This window comes from Melanotaenia boesemani, chromosome 15 (assembly GCF_017639745.1).
Source record: "Melanotaenia boesemani isolate fMelBoe1 chromosome 15, fMelBoe1.pri, whole genome shotgun sequence".
Lineage (NCBI taxonomy): Eukaryota > Metazoa > Chordata > Actinopteri > Atheriniformes > Melanotaeniidae > Melanotaenia > Melanotaenia boesemani.
Genome location: NC_055696.1, coordinates 880,751 through 896,942, shown reverse-complemented (window position 1 = coordinate 896,942; position 16,192 = coordinate 880,751). Strand labels below are relative to the sequence as shown.

General features: G+C 43.2%; 1 protein-coding gene across 3 annotated transcripts in view; it reads left to right on the top strand.

Annotated features, from left to right (window-relative positions):
* The first annotated feature begins 4,522 nt into the window (after positions 1-4,522).
* The window catches only part of nrip1b (nuclear receptor interacting protein 1b), a 40,744-nt gene continuing 29,074 nt past the window's right edge, over positions 4,523-16,192 (top strand). Inside the window, exon 1 of one of the 3 annotated variants that reach the window (XM_042008144.1) lies at positions 4,523-4,813. The gene's annotated coding sequence lies outside the window, so the exon portion shown is untranslated. Of the gene's footprint in view, positions 4,814-4,884; positions 5,153-6,073; positions 6,096-16,192 lie in introns of those variants that run through there. The other 2 variants (XM_042008146.1, XM_042008149.1) reach the window with 2 other exon arrangements.

Here is a 16,192-nt window from a genome sequence, read left to right as displayed (position 1 = left end):
CTTTCACAGACACACACACCATGTTCATACGCAAACTCTCACAGACACATTTGCTACCCCCCATCCTGTATCTGAAAAGGGAAACAGACAGGGATGGGTAGAAAGTAGGTTATTTTGTTGTGTTCTATTCACAAGAACACTGATGTTCCCCGGCTCCTTAGGGAACATGTTTGTTCAAGGCCAAGCAGAGATGGACAGACCGCAGGCCAGTTGGAACTGATAGCACTGATTAGCACAAGATGACAAAAAGGACAAAAAAAGCTATATTTCTCTGTGCAATAGTAGATTTAAGCTAAAAGAAAAAACATTACATTTCAAACTATTTAAAAGAGTTTCCATGAGAGCACATCTGCTGTTCGTGAATGACACCTCGCTTCACACTGAAGTGACACACTCTCACACCTGGGGGCTGCCTCGGTGCCTTGTTCAAGGGCACCCTCAATGCCTGTTTATGTTGTTCATTTTCTCTACTTGGTCAGTGTGTGCTCAGGCAGATAGTAAATCTCCTCTGCTTTGGCAGATAAATTCTTTTAACTCTCATATTTTGGAGCCCGTCCAAGAGTAAGCCTAATGATTTGTTAAGCGTAAAGGTTCTTTGGGGCTCTTCCCATGTAATTCTTCATTTACCTGAAAGACCATTTTATTAACCCTCTTTCTATGAGGGCTGACAGATTAAATGAGTAATTGTATAGTCTCCATTTCACTTAAGTCTGCCCATTAATCTGTAAACAGCTGTTCATTTTGAAACAAAACAGAAGAAGACAACTTGCTAACTGTGGTGTAATAAATGATGTATTTTCACCAGAAGTTCCTCTTCAGTGCAGAAGTTTTGAGACATCTCTCACTTCTTTATGTTGCTTCCAAAGAGGCAGATTTCTTGTGATCTTCAATAACCATTCTCCTGACTTTCAGGTCTTTTAAAATGTGTTTTGTTTTATTTTATTTATTTATTTATTTATTTTTATTTATTTATTTATTTTTTGACATTTGCTGCTTTTTTTCACCCTTTTCCAGCTCAGTCTTTGTATACGGACATGATCCTAAATGATCCTAATTCAAGGGATGAATCTGTGTTTGCCATAACAGACAACTTAGCAAATAAATCATTTAGGCCTGTTGTTGAAATCAGCTTGTCAAAATAATTAGTGACCACTCATTCATTTGTGTAGTAAAAAAAAAACCCAAAGATAACTAAGTCGGACTGACATCGAATAACTCTTTTACACCAGTGTGATTTCCAAAGATTTCCAAATCTCAACATGGTGAGCAAAGTATATAAATAATATAATATATAAATTATAAAATTATGAGAAACCTTGTGTGACAGGGTTCAGACAATCTGAAGAATAAAGGTGCTCATTACCAAATATCAACTCAATTTAAAGCGACAGTACTGAATTTTGGCAGATTTTGGTGCCCCTTATAAAAGTTAATTCAGCATCCGTCTTGCATCGCGTCTCTTCTCTGAGCTTTCTTTAACCAGACGTTATATCTTATGTCTTCCGCTGTCACTTTCTTTCTTTTCCACACTTCCTCCATTAATGTCCTCTTCTGTTTCTTTGGCCACAGTTACATTATGTTTTTTATTATTATTATTATTCTGAATTAATTATTCAGAATTAAATAATGGCAGAGATAAATTATAATTCAGAAGTGTTCTCCTTCGCGTTTAAATGGAAATAGTAATTCCAAATTAAGGTTTCATTTTCATTTTTCATCTTTTTAAAGTTTTAATTTTTAGAATTAATTTTTATTCTGAATTAAAGGGGAATTAAAACTCTGATTTAAATGTTGTTGACTCAACCATGCCGCGGGTCCAGAACTGCCATTTTGTTGATATCCAGTTGTTGGTGTGTGACGCCATAAAGCGAAACCCTGCTGCCACATGATGCTCGGGGCGGGAGTACAAAGTTGTAAAGTGCTGTTTCAGGACGCCGAAGGGCAATGACGGCTCCAGGAATGTGCTTAACGAATGGCAGTGTGCCATCAAAATGAGTTTAAATTGTACACACTCTGTTATTGCCTTATATATTACATTTCCATTTAAGTTTGCATATTTTATTAATTCTGCAGTTGTTCCTGTTTCTTGGCAACATCTAAAGAAATAAAGGGTGGCTCAAGACTTCTGCACAATACTGTATTATGTCACCTCTAGAAAGGGAGGAGACTTATTAGAGACAGACTGAAACATGGATTCTTTTAAGATCAAAATAGTGGCTCATGTTTTCCCACAATGCAACTTTATCCAAGCATTTTCATCATTGTTCCCATGATGGAAGTTCCCAGATCTAGTCCCAAGGCTTTCTGTTAAACCTAGATTTTTCACCCCAGTGTGATCACTGGGGTTATTTTTCAGACACAGGAGCAGCAGAGGACATTAGTCACCGTGCACCTGAAGTCCTCCCCATGACAAGAAAAGTCACCTTTATGTTGAAAAAGTGTGAAATGTTTTCTGTTAATCTAGCTAATGTACTGCTAAAGAGTTACTGTTTATCTCTGGCAAGACAGTTAAATAAAAGAATGAATCGGCTGATGCTACGACTACTTTCTAAACTTTTCTTTCCTTTCAGCCACTGGTGAACAAATGTATAACACCACTTCCTATTAACGGTTAATTAAACTACAACTTGTGGAAAAATAGTTTAAAGAAGAGTCTGCATATGGGCCACATCTGACTCTAAACCTTTTTCTTTCATTGTTTGCATCCATTTTTTCTCTTTTACAAATCTACTCCAAACAGCTGTATTTAAATCCTGAGTAACCTGACCTCAGGTAACACATTAATATGCATCTGAAGCACAAACAGAAGGCTTCAACACTTTTGGCCTGTGAACTGACAAAAGTAAGCATGCCATCAGATCACTTCTTTAGCCATTTCATGGCCACCCCTAAATTTTATTGGGTATCCGTGTGGCCACCTCACTTCTGACTAGTAGCTTGTCAAGTTTATTGATATGAGAAAAAAGTAGTCTGTCATCCTGCTTTCATCACTATCTATATTATCATCTGTTATTATTTGTAACTTTCCTTTATTACAGTTCATTTTTAATCTTTGTTGGTTTTAATTATTTTATTTCAGTTGTTCTAAATGTGGCTTTTCATGCTATTTTTCATCTGTAGAGCTCTCATGTATTTGATAAAAGACTTTTTAAATAAAGTTGAGCTGAGTTTAACATGATCATGTTGTAAAAATGTGTCTTTTCTGCATTAATGAGAGAAAGTGACAACAAATCTAAGAGATTTTTTCAGTAGAGCCAACATTATAAATGTGGTTAACCTGTGTGTGACATGTGTGCAGACATGGGACCTGGATAATTTCTGGGTAACCTTCACTTACTCTTAGGATGAATTCACACCAGGATAGTCCGCTAGACTCAGTCTGATTGTGGACTCGGTTTAGTTGGGGGTGCAACATTCTTCCAGACCGAGTTTGCGTTCACGCTGTACTACTTAGACGAATTGGACCTTTTATATAACGTGTTCCACTCTCCACCAGAAGTAGCACTGCACCAAGAATTACTGAAGGAGAAGACGAGACACAGTAAAGAAGAAAACTGGTTCATCTATTAGTTAATGCAACTTTGATTTCTACCAGATAACAGACAAACATGGAGCTGCGTCAAATCCTAGCAGTCCCGGGTTGACCATGTTTCTATCGGAACTTTTACAGAGGACAATGATTCGCCGCAGACTTTGTGAGCAAATGAACTAAGATTTAAATCAGAAAGGCTGGTGTGAATGTGCCCTTAAAAACAGCAGCACTTCAGCCTCCAGCAGCTGCACCAGCTGAATAGTTGCTCACTGGTCTTTCTGTGTAATGTTTAAAGTTTTTCTTTTCTCTGTAAGATAAAGTTCAAGTATTTGTAATTCCACTTAGCTCCTTATCTAAGCCCATTTCTTTTACTGTATTCTTTAAGAACGCAGCAACCGAGCCCATTTAAATGCCGCAGACACTTTGGCTACAATTTTTTTTTATTTTAACTGTGCAAATTTAGAAAACAATCAAAACTATGACTGGAGACATTGTGCAAAAATAAACCTGTAAGCAGTTTTGGTTTTGTTTGTGGAGAGGATTCAAAGCCGTTAAGGTTTCCAGACACCCTAAATTTCACACGCTGAGTCTGATCAAAATGAACAATGATCCAGTTTTGCATTTTAGTTTGTAATATCTACTGATTAACCACCCCACATTAGCTATACATTAACTTTGGCCACCCCTTTAAAATGTCCTGGAGACGCCACTGCTGGGCCAATAAACAAAGCAGGTAAATAAAGCGATCATGACTCTGCAAATGAACGAGATTCATGTTTTATCGAATGGGCATAAATATGAGCAGCTGTAAACCCTCAACATGAAAATATCCATTTAATTCTTGTTTTTTTGGTTTTGGTTTTTGGTTTTTTTGGTTTTTGTAGGAGAAAGGAGTGTGTGGGCAGCAGCAGCAGGAGTGAAGGCTTGTTCCTTTAAGGGTGGTGTCAGCAGCAAACAGAGGAGGAGGAGGAGGAGGACGAGGAGGAGGAGTGTGGCAGTCTCCGCTCACTTCTCCACAGCGAGGGGACTCCGAGAATAAACAATTCCCACAGACTCCACGCTCCACACCTCAGCTGACGCACAGTCTCGCTAGAAATTTCTGATAAACGTTATTTATCGAGGCATTTTTTTCGGACTAAAATTTTTCATTTTCTTAAAAAAAACAGCCTCGCCATTTCTGCTTCCTGCCAAGAGTGTCGCGGCCGTTTTCATTGGATTTGCCTTCTCGTGTCGAATAATAACGATGCGCCTCTACGGCTGACTGTGCGGTGGACGACGCAGGTAAGGAGGAGGAGGAGGAGGAGGAGGAGGAGGAGGAATAGACGTGCCGGACACAAACGTACTGTCACATCGGGAGAATTTGTAACCTCTCTCCATTAAACACCCGGGTGGGCATATGTCGAGCTACAGCCCATATGATTTGGTGTTTTGTCGAGGATAGGGTGGGCTGTGTGTGCGTGTGTGTGTGTCGTAAAGCGGGCAGGGGCGCATATGGATACGGCGCTGACAACGCTGCATAAAGAAGTGGGAACAAACCTGGATATGGCGTTTAGTAGCTACCAGCCGTCACCACCTTACCTCTTCGGCTGCCTTATGACCAGTAAATTAACCCCATAAAAGGTTTGTTGTGTCTAAATGTCGATGTCTGATGTTAATTTGGCATTAATCTGAGAATCATGAAACCCGTCGACTAACGTGTGCTGTGTGACGCTGCTTTCATCCCCGAGCATGAACACTGAATGCTTTTAGTGGCATAGATTGCCATGCCATAGGAGGTGTAATGCAACCCCAGCACGGTTAATGTAGTTCTCCACATTGGTTCTAAACGGTAGGCTGCGCAGCCTCTTGTCTCATCTTGGAGTAGTTTTAGCACCACCAATGGGAAACGCATCACACTTGCACTAGTCTGTAAATTTACAGTTTGTCTAGTCCTAAATGAACCTGAGATGCTGTCATGCCTTATCTAGATCATGTGTGTGCTGGCACATGCTTGGAAGTCTATAGTCTGAATTTTTAGGGTTGAGTTATATAAGGAATCTTAAATGTGTGTGATTTCTCATTGCAGTGAGGCAGATGGGGGAGAGGCAGAGATTGTGGCACTGTAGCCTTCCAGCATGTACAGTAAACACTGTGGCAAAGCTTGTTTAAAAATGTTGCAAAGAATTGTTGCTACAACAAGTATGCAGCACAGTCACGGCGACATTCCTTCCATTTAATGCAACATAAACAGCCATCATCTGGATCCACAGCTCAGCTGATGAGTTCACCGCTACAGATAGCTGTGTCAGAATTTGGATTTATTTTGGTTTACTTTGCTGATGAAAACAGCCAATTCACGTTGCAGCATGTCACATCACTGTGTCATCATGTCTGGTAGATGTGAATGGATTTGAAAGGTTCAGCTGCTTTTTTGTGAACAGGTAAGGAGGCTCTTTGAGTTTCCTCTTGCGTAGGTGTTTATATTTTCATGTAAAGTCCTGTTGCTTCATTGGACTTTGGATTGGCACGGAGGCAAAAGGTCAGCGGGTTACTGGAAGGAGAGCAGAGTCCATCTTCAGTTCAGGTACTAAAAGTGTGTGTGTGTGTGTTTGGGGGGATGGAACCTGTTGTAACATGAGGAGAGCTTCAGTCAACGTGCTGCCTCTCGCACAACTGCTGTAACTCGGAGTAGCAATCTAAAGTAATGTGGAGAAAAGTCAAACTTTTTAAAGCCCTCTAAATACCATCTGTGTCTGGAGGTCTGCCTTTTAGCCTTTCTTTTGTCGAATGTTTAAGCTGCTTAATTATTTGACCTGAACTCACACAAGATGTTCAAGGTAATTCAGCTCGTCCTCTGTTGCCTTAGATAACTAAAAAAAAGGTCCACATTTAGAGCCTGAAGTAAAAAAGCGTGCTTTATAAGTACTTTGAGTGATTTGGCGAGTGTGTGCTGTAGCTCAGAGGATCCTCTGTGTTGGACAGACATGATTTGACTGAGCCATCTGCTATTGTGGATTGATGTGTAGTAGCCTCCAACAGAACCAGAGAACATTCAAATGGCCGAATGCAAATGATGTCAAGGCTGCTGAACAGTCACAAGACTGGACTCTGCACTCTTCGCTCATGTCCACCGGCTGTCTCTCATTACAGCAAATCTTATCTGCAATCAAAACAAAACCAGCGCTGCTACTGCAGTATGAAAATGGCATGTTGTGATGTGTGTGTACGTGTGAAATTGTGGCCATACGGGTGTGTTAATGAAATACTAGCAATTCATTTTAGAGTAGCACTGCTTTTTGTCAACTCTGGCTCGTTTCCTTGAAGTATTTCAAAATACTTGTGGAGTATTTTTGTGCAGGATGATGCCACAGGAACAGAAGTACCACCGCTGCCAACTCGAACCTCACTGTATGTTAATCTCTCACAATGGCATGAGAATCTGGGCACGGAAACTGAGGGTGGCATCTCCCTTTTTTGATTACTGAGACATACTGTGGAAAGAGGGAGAGGGTGTTAGACTAATGTACAGTCTACCAGAAAAGTGTCATGCGTTTACTGCAGAGTTCTTGATTTATTATGGACCTGGGAGATGCCCAGCACTTGCGTTGTTGGCCACTGAACATTGTTCAAGGGCACTTTGACAGTAGATGTTGAGGAACAGAAATGCGTTTCTCATCTACTTATCGGCCAGTACTTTGTCAGCCCACTGAAAACTAAAACTGGAGACCTTCGGGCCATGAGCTCATTTCTCTAATTGTTGGAGCTCTGCAATATTGAAGCAAAGCGTGTGTTCAGCCAAATTATTTTACTGTGTTTATTCAGTAAACACTTCACTTATTACAATATTCATTGCCTGTGCTGTTATAGGACAGAGATTTACATCGCAGCAATTGTTTTTTAAATTTCATAGAGGGATTTAGACATTTATCTCAAATTAACGAGAGAAGAGTCAAATCTGATCTAAGGGCTGATGAATGATGAAGAGATGTTCTAGATTGCTGCTTCTTCATCTCTACCTTCTTTGTAAGTGTATATTTCACAAGAGGACATAACATTGGAAAATAGTGATGTGTCGTCCATGAACCAGCCGGCTTCTTTGTAACGGACAAGAAAAGCCGACTCCAGTCTGGAAGAGCCAAATCTTTAAAAAACAAGAGTGAGCCTTTTTTTTGATTGGCACACCATGCAGCCAATCACATGCAAGGGAAGACTGGATCATACCATCCTGTAAAAGAAGGAAGGAGTTTCAGAAGACAGAAAATGTAGTGGTAAAGGCCAGACACCCAGACTAACAGAGAGATGGGGGAGTGGAATTTAAATGTGCAGAAAATAGTGGATCAAATGTTAAGACTCTGGCCTTTATTTATTTATTTGGTATGTTTGTTGTGATTCTCAGTTTGATGTAAATATTAAATGATATCTTATTTTATTCTATGAAAAAATGCGTAAAAATGGGGTTTTCAAACTAAAACTAAACTAAATAAAAAAATGCCTGCCAACAAACAAACCATAATTGCTAAATTAGGCTAACATGGGAACTTTGACTCTAAATTTAGAGCCATTAGGGAGCTGAGCCAAAAGCGTTGAATCTCTGAAAAGAGCTGAATTTGCCATCACTATTACTAATGAAAATGACTGGTTTAAATATACACTGAATGATCACCTGAATTTAACTAAATCTGATAAAAATAAAAAAAAAATAATGCAGAAAAAAACTACACAGCTCTACTCTTCACTCTACAAAAACACCATCATTTTAAGTCTGGCTTAAATTAGTCAGGTAGGCACAAAAAGGCAATGTGGAAATTTCAGATTTCCTCTGAATATTGTGCCATTCTATCTAAAGAATGATGCCATATCAGAAAAACAAGGTTGTAAACCATTGAGGCTGATGTTGCTCTCTGAAATGGGATCGTTGTGAGGGCAGTTTTAGCGTCTTCCCACTGCGAGCTGCTAAGTTGATGGGGTTTAAGTGAGGGCTCTGGGTTATAACTGCGCTATCTCATTCAGAGGCAATCACTCTGGCTCCAGTTGGTGTTTCTGCCATGAACAGAAGGCAACCAAAGTCAATGGAGCTCATTTTGATGACAAGGCAGGAACGGCTAAATGCTGCTTTACCGCCATTGCTCCTGGATGGAGGGTGGAATGACGAAATGTGTGGAGGAAAGATGGACTCCTCCTCCTCCTCCTGCTGCCTCTGAGAGCCATACCGGCCAGGCTCATCTGTTGAGTGACACACCTTCCTGCTGCTTCATCTTCACCCTCACCTCCAACTCACCACCCCTCTGCCTTCTCGCTTCACCTTGGCCTTGGTGCAATGACAGGCCCTTCAATTATCTCTGCCGATTGATCGCTGCTGATTGCAATTGCTGTGAATTATTTAGACTTTGCTGAAATTGCTCACTGAATAGGACGGAGGCCAAAAGAGCAAAGATAATGCAGGTCAAATAAGTTACACGTTGTCTGTATGACACGGTGGAATCCTAACTCAACTGATTAATGTGTGGCCTGGCAACAGAGCTAGCAGCTCCCACCAAATCTCTACTAAGCAGAGGATCTCGTGGGTGATGTGAGGGGAGCTGACTCCTTTTGTTGGCTAGGGCCAGTGTGGAGTGGAAATGACTTCCTCCTTTCCTCTTTGCTCCTATAGCAGAGCTGCTGCCCTGGGGCTGTCGAGGTGCAGCAGGAAGGCTTCTCTACCATCCGTGATTAGCAGGCAGTCAGGATGCTGCAGTCAGAGAAGTCTCTGCTTTGCCACAAGCAGGCCAATGTCACAAGCGTGAAAGAGTGGGCGGGCTGCAGAGGGAATGAGGACAGACGCTCATAGATAGGAGGCCTGCCCAGGCTGCGTGCATGTGACAGAAAACGGCTGCCTTGTTTTCATAGAGGGATGCATGTTTGCAGCCTTTGCTGGAATGTTTTTTGCTGCGACCGTCTAAGGTTATACATAATTAGGTCTGTGATAATACAGCCCGTTGATGCCAAGCATTGTTGTACACAAACTTGCTTCGTAGCTCATTCAAATCAGACAAGGCTGCTCCAGCCTGTGTACAAATTTCTATTTATGCTGCCTCCAAATGCATTATACCCAAAGTCCCCGGGGTGACCTAAGAAGCCTAAAGGCTGAAGGCTGGAACAAAGGGTCACAAAGCTCAGACACAGAGGTCGACTGTTATTCAACTGTGCCTTATTTTTAGCCAGGTTATGTGGCAGGAGTGCAGGGGAGAAGCTGGGGCTAAGTGAAAATGCCACTCATTTCTGAAGAGTCCCTGGCCTCGTCAAGGTTAGTGGTTTGTCTCTGTAAGTTGAGGGATTGATGCATGAGCCTGTCTGGCGCTGAATTCAAAGTCCAAGGCTGTCACAGGCAGCAGCTCTCTCCCACCCCCCGCCCACACTCTCTTCTTGCAGGCCATCACAGGGCCCCGTCCTTCCCAACTTCTTAGCAGCCTGTCCTTTTGGGAACCTTCAGCAGCCCGGGCAAGGACACAGCGTCTGGTGCAGTAAGCCTGTGCAGAGGGGGAGGCTTTACGTAACGTTCTGCTTTAAACATGGGTGTATGACTTCCCTGACACGGAGCAGTGCGGTGCAGAGCAGCACAGCTCACAGCACATGTCCCCTCGGCCCCCTCGTAACAAGGAAGGAGGGGGTGGGCCGAGAGATCCCTTCAACTTAATTATATCTTTCTCTTTTAAAAGCTTTCGTTTGAAATTAAATTTTCCCAGGCAATTAACTAAAGAGGAGTTTTCAGAATTTATGAATGAATGATGGATATATTGCACAGGAGACAAGGGAGGAAGGGAAGGAGGTGGAAGAGGGGGAGAAGGGAATGCATGTTTATTTTATGCTTCTGTGGGATATATTTCATTGTAAAAAAAAAAAAAATTAAAGAGTAAAGTTTGGTGAAATTGAGGCATCATTAAACTTCGTGCCCCAGAGGGCTCGTTCTCATTGCTGCCAGCTCAGCAAAGCTAGGCGGTGATTTTCAGCGAACGCGCACCACTTTCACGTTTCTTCGGCCTTGTATGATTGATGCAGTATGCAAGAGCCGGGGCTTCCCCCCCTCAGCTCCCTAATTAATTCAGGTCCACATCTTTTTAGGAGATGGGTCTTGTGTGGCACGTGTTTTCCACGTAACATTAGTTATGTTGCCTTCACACCCCAAATCCTCTTCTGGCTTCAGCTGGTATTGTGTAACTTTTTGGCTTCTAGTGAAGAGCTGAATTGTTGCTGGGCAACAGGGGACCTGTGAGGGTGGCCATGAAGAGTCTGAGCACTCTGAGTTCAGATGGATCTGCAGCATAATATCTGGGTTTGTCATGGAGAAATGCTGCAGAATTTCCCTTGAAATGCCTTATTTTATTATTATTTCTTTTTAGCATATTTTTCCAAGGTGTTTTTTTCTGTTAGCCTTGTAATGGTACTCAAATGACAGATTCCCTTCATTCCATGTGGAATTGTAAATGAATAAACCGATACATCATTGTAATTTCAGTAAATACTTTTAAGCAGAATATGTGGCACATGTCTAAATGTAAATTGAGCATGCTCCAACATCCCAAAGGGGAGGACCGAGGACGTTTGGCATGATCCCAGTCTCCCTCTTTCTGTAAGAGAGGTCTCTTCAACTTCTCAAAAATGCTGTTCTTTTGCGAACTTCCTGCCCACTTGTAAATCCATTAGAGAGGTGGTGTTATTCACCACAGCCCTCACTACAGGCGAGTAAACAGACCGAAAGACTGCGCTTGAGAAGTACAGCTTTCCCACAACTGTGTTAGAAGGCTTCCAGTTGTAGAGGCCATTTGAGAGTAGATGGAGAGCGCTGGGCTGATGACTTGAGGCAGCCATATGACCTATTACTTAGGGAAAATGGACTGGTGACCAGAAGATTGCTGGCTCATACTCTGCTCACCCTCTGCCCTTGAGCAAACGCAATTAACCTGGATTCCTCCAGTAAATATCCAGCTGTAGAAATGGAAAGAGATGTGGAAGAGTGATAATCGTGTAAGTGACTTTGAATAAAAGTGTCCACTAAGCAGGAAGATTAATACGGCTAATAGAATCATAACTTGTGTTTTCAAGTTATCAAGGACCCAGGACTGCTGAACATGTAGAGTTTGTAGTCACCCCTCCTCCCTCCTCTTTCTATTTGTGCACTCATCCACACACCCACACACACATTTCCAGACTTCTCTCTCTTCCTTTGGCATTAAGGCCTGACCTTGACCTGATTGCTGAGGCTTTTTAAGTAACTCTCCAGAAGGAGATCCAATCATGTGACACACTTCACCCAGCCTCACCCCCTATCCCCTCGCCTGTCCTTGCATGTTTACAAGGATGAGGGGGGGTGGAGACTCTTGCCACAGGCCTACGTGTTGCTGCGGGGACTGTCATTCAATCAGTAATCGCTCCGCGGTCAGCCGGGGTCAAGGTCGTGTCAGACGCTGCCGTTTGGCTTCAACTGTCCTCTTCTGGATTCCCGCGGTGACAGGCCACTGAAGTTTCCACCCAGTTTGACCGTGGGAACCAACTGAGCGCGTTTAGTCATCTTCTCAATTCTCGATCACTGATACCAGCATATGTCAGGGAAAGGTTATTTCATGTGCACAGTGACTCATATCCAGAGTGAGCTGGCTGCTTGGATTCCTGTTACTGCAGTTGCCTTCACTCAGTCACTACAGCTGCCCTGCTGTTTCCAACACGCTGCCTCATTGTCTCATTTAAGAGCTCACTTCTGTCTGTGCCTCGGAGTATTTTATGCTCTACTGTGTTAACATGACTGCCTTGTGAATATGTTTACCACATGGTTGAGTTTATCAAGATCCAAGCCCTATTTGTTGTAATTATAGTTTGGTAAAACAGAAGCCAGAAAGCAGTCCGATTGCGTTTTTAGAATACGTTGTGTCTTTACAGGGAAAGGCACTGCTTCATTCAGCTTCTTTCTGACTAACTTTAGTTTAATGTGATGCAATGCTGCATATGGAGACGAGAAATGGGACTGTGGTTCTGCGAGTAAAAGCTGAATGGACCACCAATGACATTATCCATTGGAGTTGAGTATTTAGCTGGCGGCGTTTTGATCACTTTGGAGCAAAAATGAGGATGACAGGTAGAACTGGAGTTCAATGAGAGCTGATTGGACAAAATTATGTCCAATCAGCTCTCAATGTTTTATACTTCCTAAGCTGTATTTATTCTCCCTTTATGTAAATAATGTAAAAGATCTGACGGTGGGTGTCAAGAGGGCCAAAGCCGCATACGCTCAGAAGATCCAGGGTCACCTCACCTCCAACGACCCCCGGAGCATGTGGATGGGCATAAAGTGCATCACAGACTACAACACCAAGGATGCACAATGTCCAAAGGACCCCTCCCTGCCAGACGAACTAAACAGGTTTTACGCTCGCTTTGAGGACCCTGACTCCCCCCCTCCCTGCAATAGACTAACACCACCACCTGGTGACACGCCCCTCTGTGTGTCCACTGCTGATGTGAGGAAGACCCTTAAAGGAATTAACCCCCGCAAAGCTGCTGGCCCAGACAACATCCCAGGGCGTGTACTGAAAGACTGCGCACACCAGCTGGCTGAGGTGCTGACGGACATCTTCAACATCTCACTGTCACTGGCATCCATTCCCACCTGTCTAAAGACTGCAACCATTGTCCCCGTCCCAGAGTGTCCCACAGTGACAGGCCTGAATGACTACCGACCCATAGCCCTGACCCCGGTAGTCATGAAGTGCTTCGAGAGGCTGGTTATGGCCCAAATCAAAGACTCCATCAACATCACCGTGGACCCACATCAGTATGCATACAGAAAGAACCGCTCCACTGATGACGCCATCTCATCAGTGGTCCACACAACCCTCACCCACCTGGAGAGCAGAAACTCATACGCCCGCCTGCTCTTCCTGGACTTCTCCTCTGCCTTCAACACCATCATCCCACAGACACTGGTGCAGAAGCTCTCCACCCTTGGTCTGAGTAACACACTGGGGAACTGGGTCCTGGACTTTCTGACCAACAGACCTCAGACTGTCAGGATCCATAACTCCACCTCCTCCTCCATCACCCTCAGTACCGGCTCTCCTCAGGGCTGTGTGCTGAGCCCCCTCCTGTTCACTCTGCTGACATATGACTGCTCGGCGAGACGTCCCAGCTGTCATATAGTGAAGTTTGCAGATGACACAGCGGTTGTGGGACGCATCAACAACAACGATGAGTCGGAATACAGAGAGGAGGTGGAACACCTGGTGCAGTGGTGCAGAGAAAACAACCTCTGCATCAATGTGAAGAAGACCAAGGAGATGGTGGTGGACTTCAGGAAGGATAAGCGCCCTACTCCTCCCCTGCACATCGGAGGAGTAGCTGTGGCGGTGGTCTCCAGCTACAGGTACCTGGGTGTGCACATAACCGAGGACCTCACCTGGAACACCAACACTTCCCAGCTGGTCAGGAAAGCACACCAGCGCCTCTACTTCCTTAGGAAGCTGCGGCGAGCCGGACTAAGGAGTGCTGTCCTGAGGAGCTTCTACCGCTGCGCGGTGGTCCAGCACATGGACTTTTCCAACCCCTCCCCTCAGGCAGGCGGCTGAGATGCATAAGGAGCAAGACCACCAGGTTCAGGAACAGCTTCTTCCCCGAAGCTGTCAGACTGCTGAATTCCTGCCATGCCTTGTAGACTCCCCCCCCCCCACCCTACCCCACCCTTCCCCACCCTACTTCCCCACCTCTGAACACCAGCCCAAACCCTGCTGCCCTGCCCCCACCCCCCCACTCCGACAAACAGACCTGCACTGCAAACACTTTACCCCCCCCCAGGGGAGTTCCTGTCCACATGTTTATCTGCTGTCCATACAAGTGCAATATCACTAATATTAATATCAGAAGTGTTATACTTTGGACTATCACTACCTCATGCACATACATACGTGCACATATTTATCTAGGCTGCACATGCTAACTGGGCTCTTTAGTGTTTACTGTTATTTTTATTTAAAAATTTTGCTGTTTATATTCTATTGTATTTAGCTTATATTCTATTTATATTTAGCCTATATTTCTATTTTTTTTTTCATGTCTTATTTTATTTCACTTATTGCCCTCCTTCTTATGGCTCAAACTGGGACCTCAGTTCTAATTTCGTACCATAAACATGTAAATGTGAGCTGGTATGACAATAAAGTTCCTTGAATCCTTGAATCCTTGTCTGTGTCAAACTTTGACAAACCCGCATATGTCCTTTTGTACATGGCTTTGTATGTATTGCCTGACAATGGCTGCTGGCGGTGGCCCACGCGGCCGTTAAATACATGGTGGCTTTTTCTTCTTTGTTCCTGTCACTGCTGGCACGAGCTATACTGTGCAACACTGTTCCCATGGTTTCCAGTGGCATTGCTCCGTTTGCGACATCAGGGTATACATCTGCAGTCTCAATAGAAACGGCTTGAAGGACACAGAAGATGGAAGGAAAGCTCAGTTCATATGTGTATTTAATGTAGAGCATTAATGAGACTTTAGAAAGAACATCAGCAGGCTGATATGTGGGTAAAATTTATCAGAAGTTGAAACTTTTTTAATGGGAATCCTTTGTAGCCAACACTTATTGAATAATATTTTGCACTTTAAAGACAGATTTACTCTGGATGTGTTTATCATAGCAGTAGGAAATTATCAACACAGTAGCATAAGAATTTATATGAGTGCTTTGGGGATGTTGCCCTTTCTGCAGTCTTCACCCTAAAACTATATATACATATATATAGTATATCACCAGTTTTGAAAGCTATTTGTCAAAGTTTTCAAATCTTCAGATGATCCGTATTGTGCCATCTGATTTCGCTCCTTCTCTGGTTAAAGAAATGTTATTTATGTTGGAAACTGTGGCACTGTCCCTAAATCTTAGTATAGTTCTGTAAAAGTTGAGTTTCTCTGAGAAAGTTGTTCTCATATGCTGCTGCAGGATTTTATAATGAGCCATCCTGATTGAGAGCTGTTTAAGTACAAATTAAACTAAGCTGAGCACCTGTAAAGACGTGAAATTTACTATCAGCTGATGATCAATCATGCACCTCTAACACATACATAATAGAAACCTGCAGCTTGTAGAAATTGGTTAGAAATATTTTTTCCAGCCACAGCCAGTCAAAGGTGCTCCTCCTTGTATCATGCCAAAAAGAGAGCTGCACAACATGTGCTACTAACTCATGTGTCACTTTAAGTGAAGCCATATTTTGGTTATAAAAGGTAATTGAAGCTACAGTAAAGGTTGTGTAATGTGTGTGTGCACACACATTCAAGGTTATCATATTAGAGACGTGTTCTTGTGTAACTCTGTTTACATGTCTAGAGCTGGTGCTGGCACAAGCCAGACGAATGTGGTTTATCCAGGGCCTCTTTCTGTCTAAGCCACCTTTCCTTCCATTCAGCGTTGACCTTGGTGCTTACGAAGAGACAGGGCTTGACCTACATCCACCCCATAACTGGAACTAGTACCTCAACCAATCCCCGCTGAATAAAGAGACCTGACAGCTTGGTCTCCATTTTCTTCTTTCTCCGCTCACATTTGGAGCTTTCTCCACACAGACTAGCAGATCCTGTGCTGCTCTGTTGTTTTTTTTTTTTTTTTTAAGCAAGTCTGGCGGCACAAGAAAAGTGGAGCGGCGGCCTTCACGGCCCGTCTCG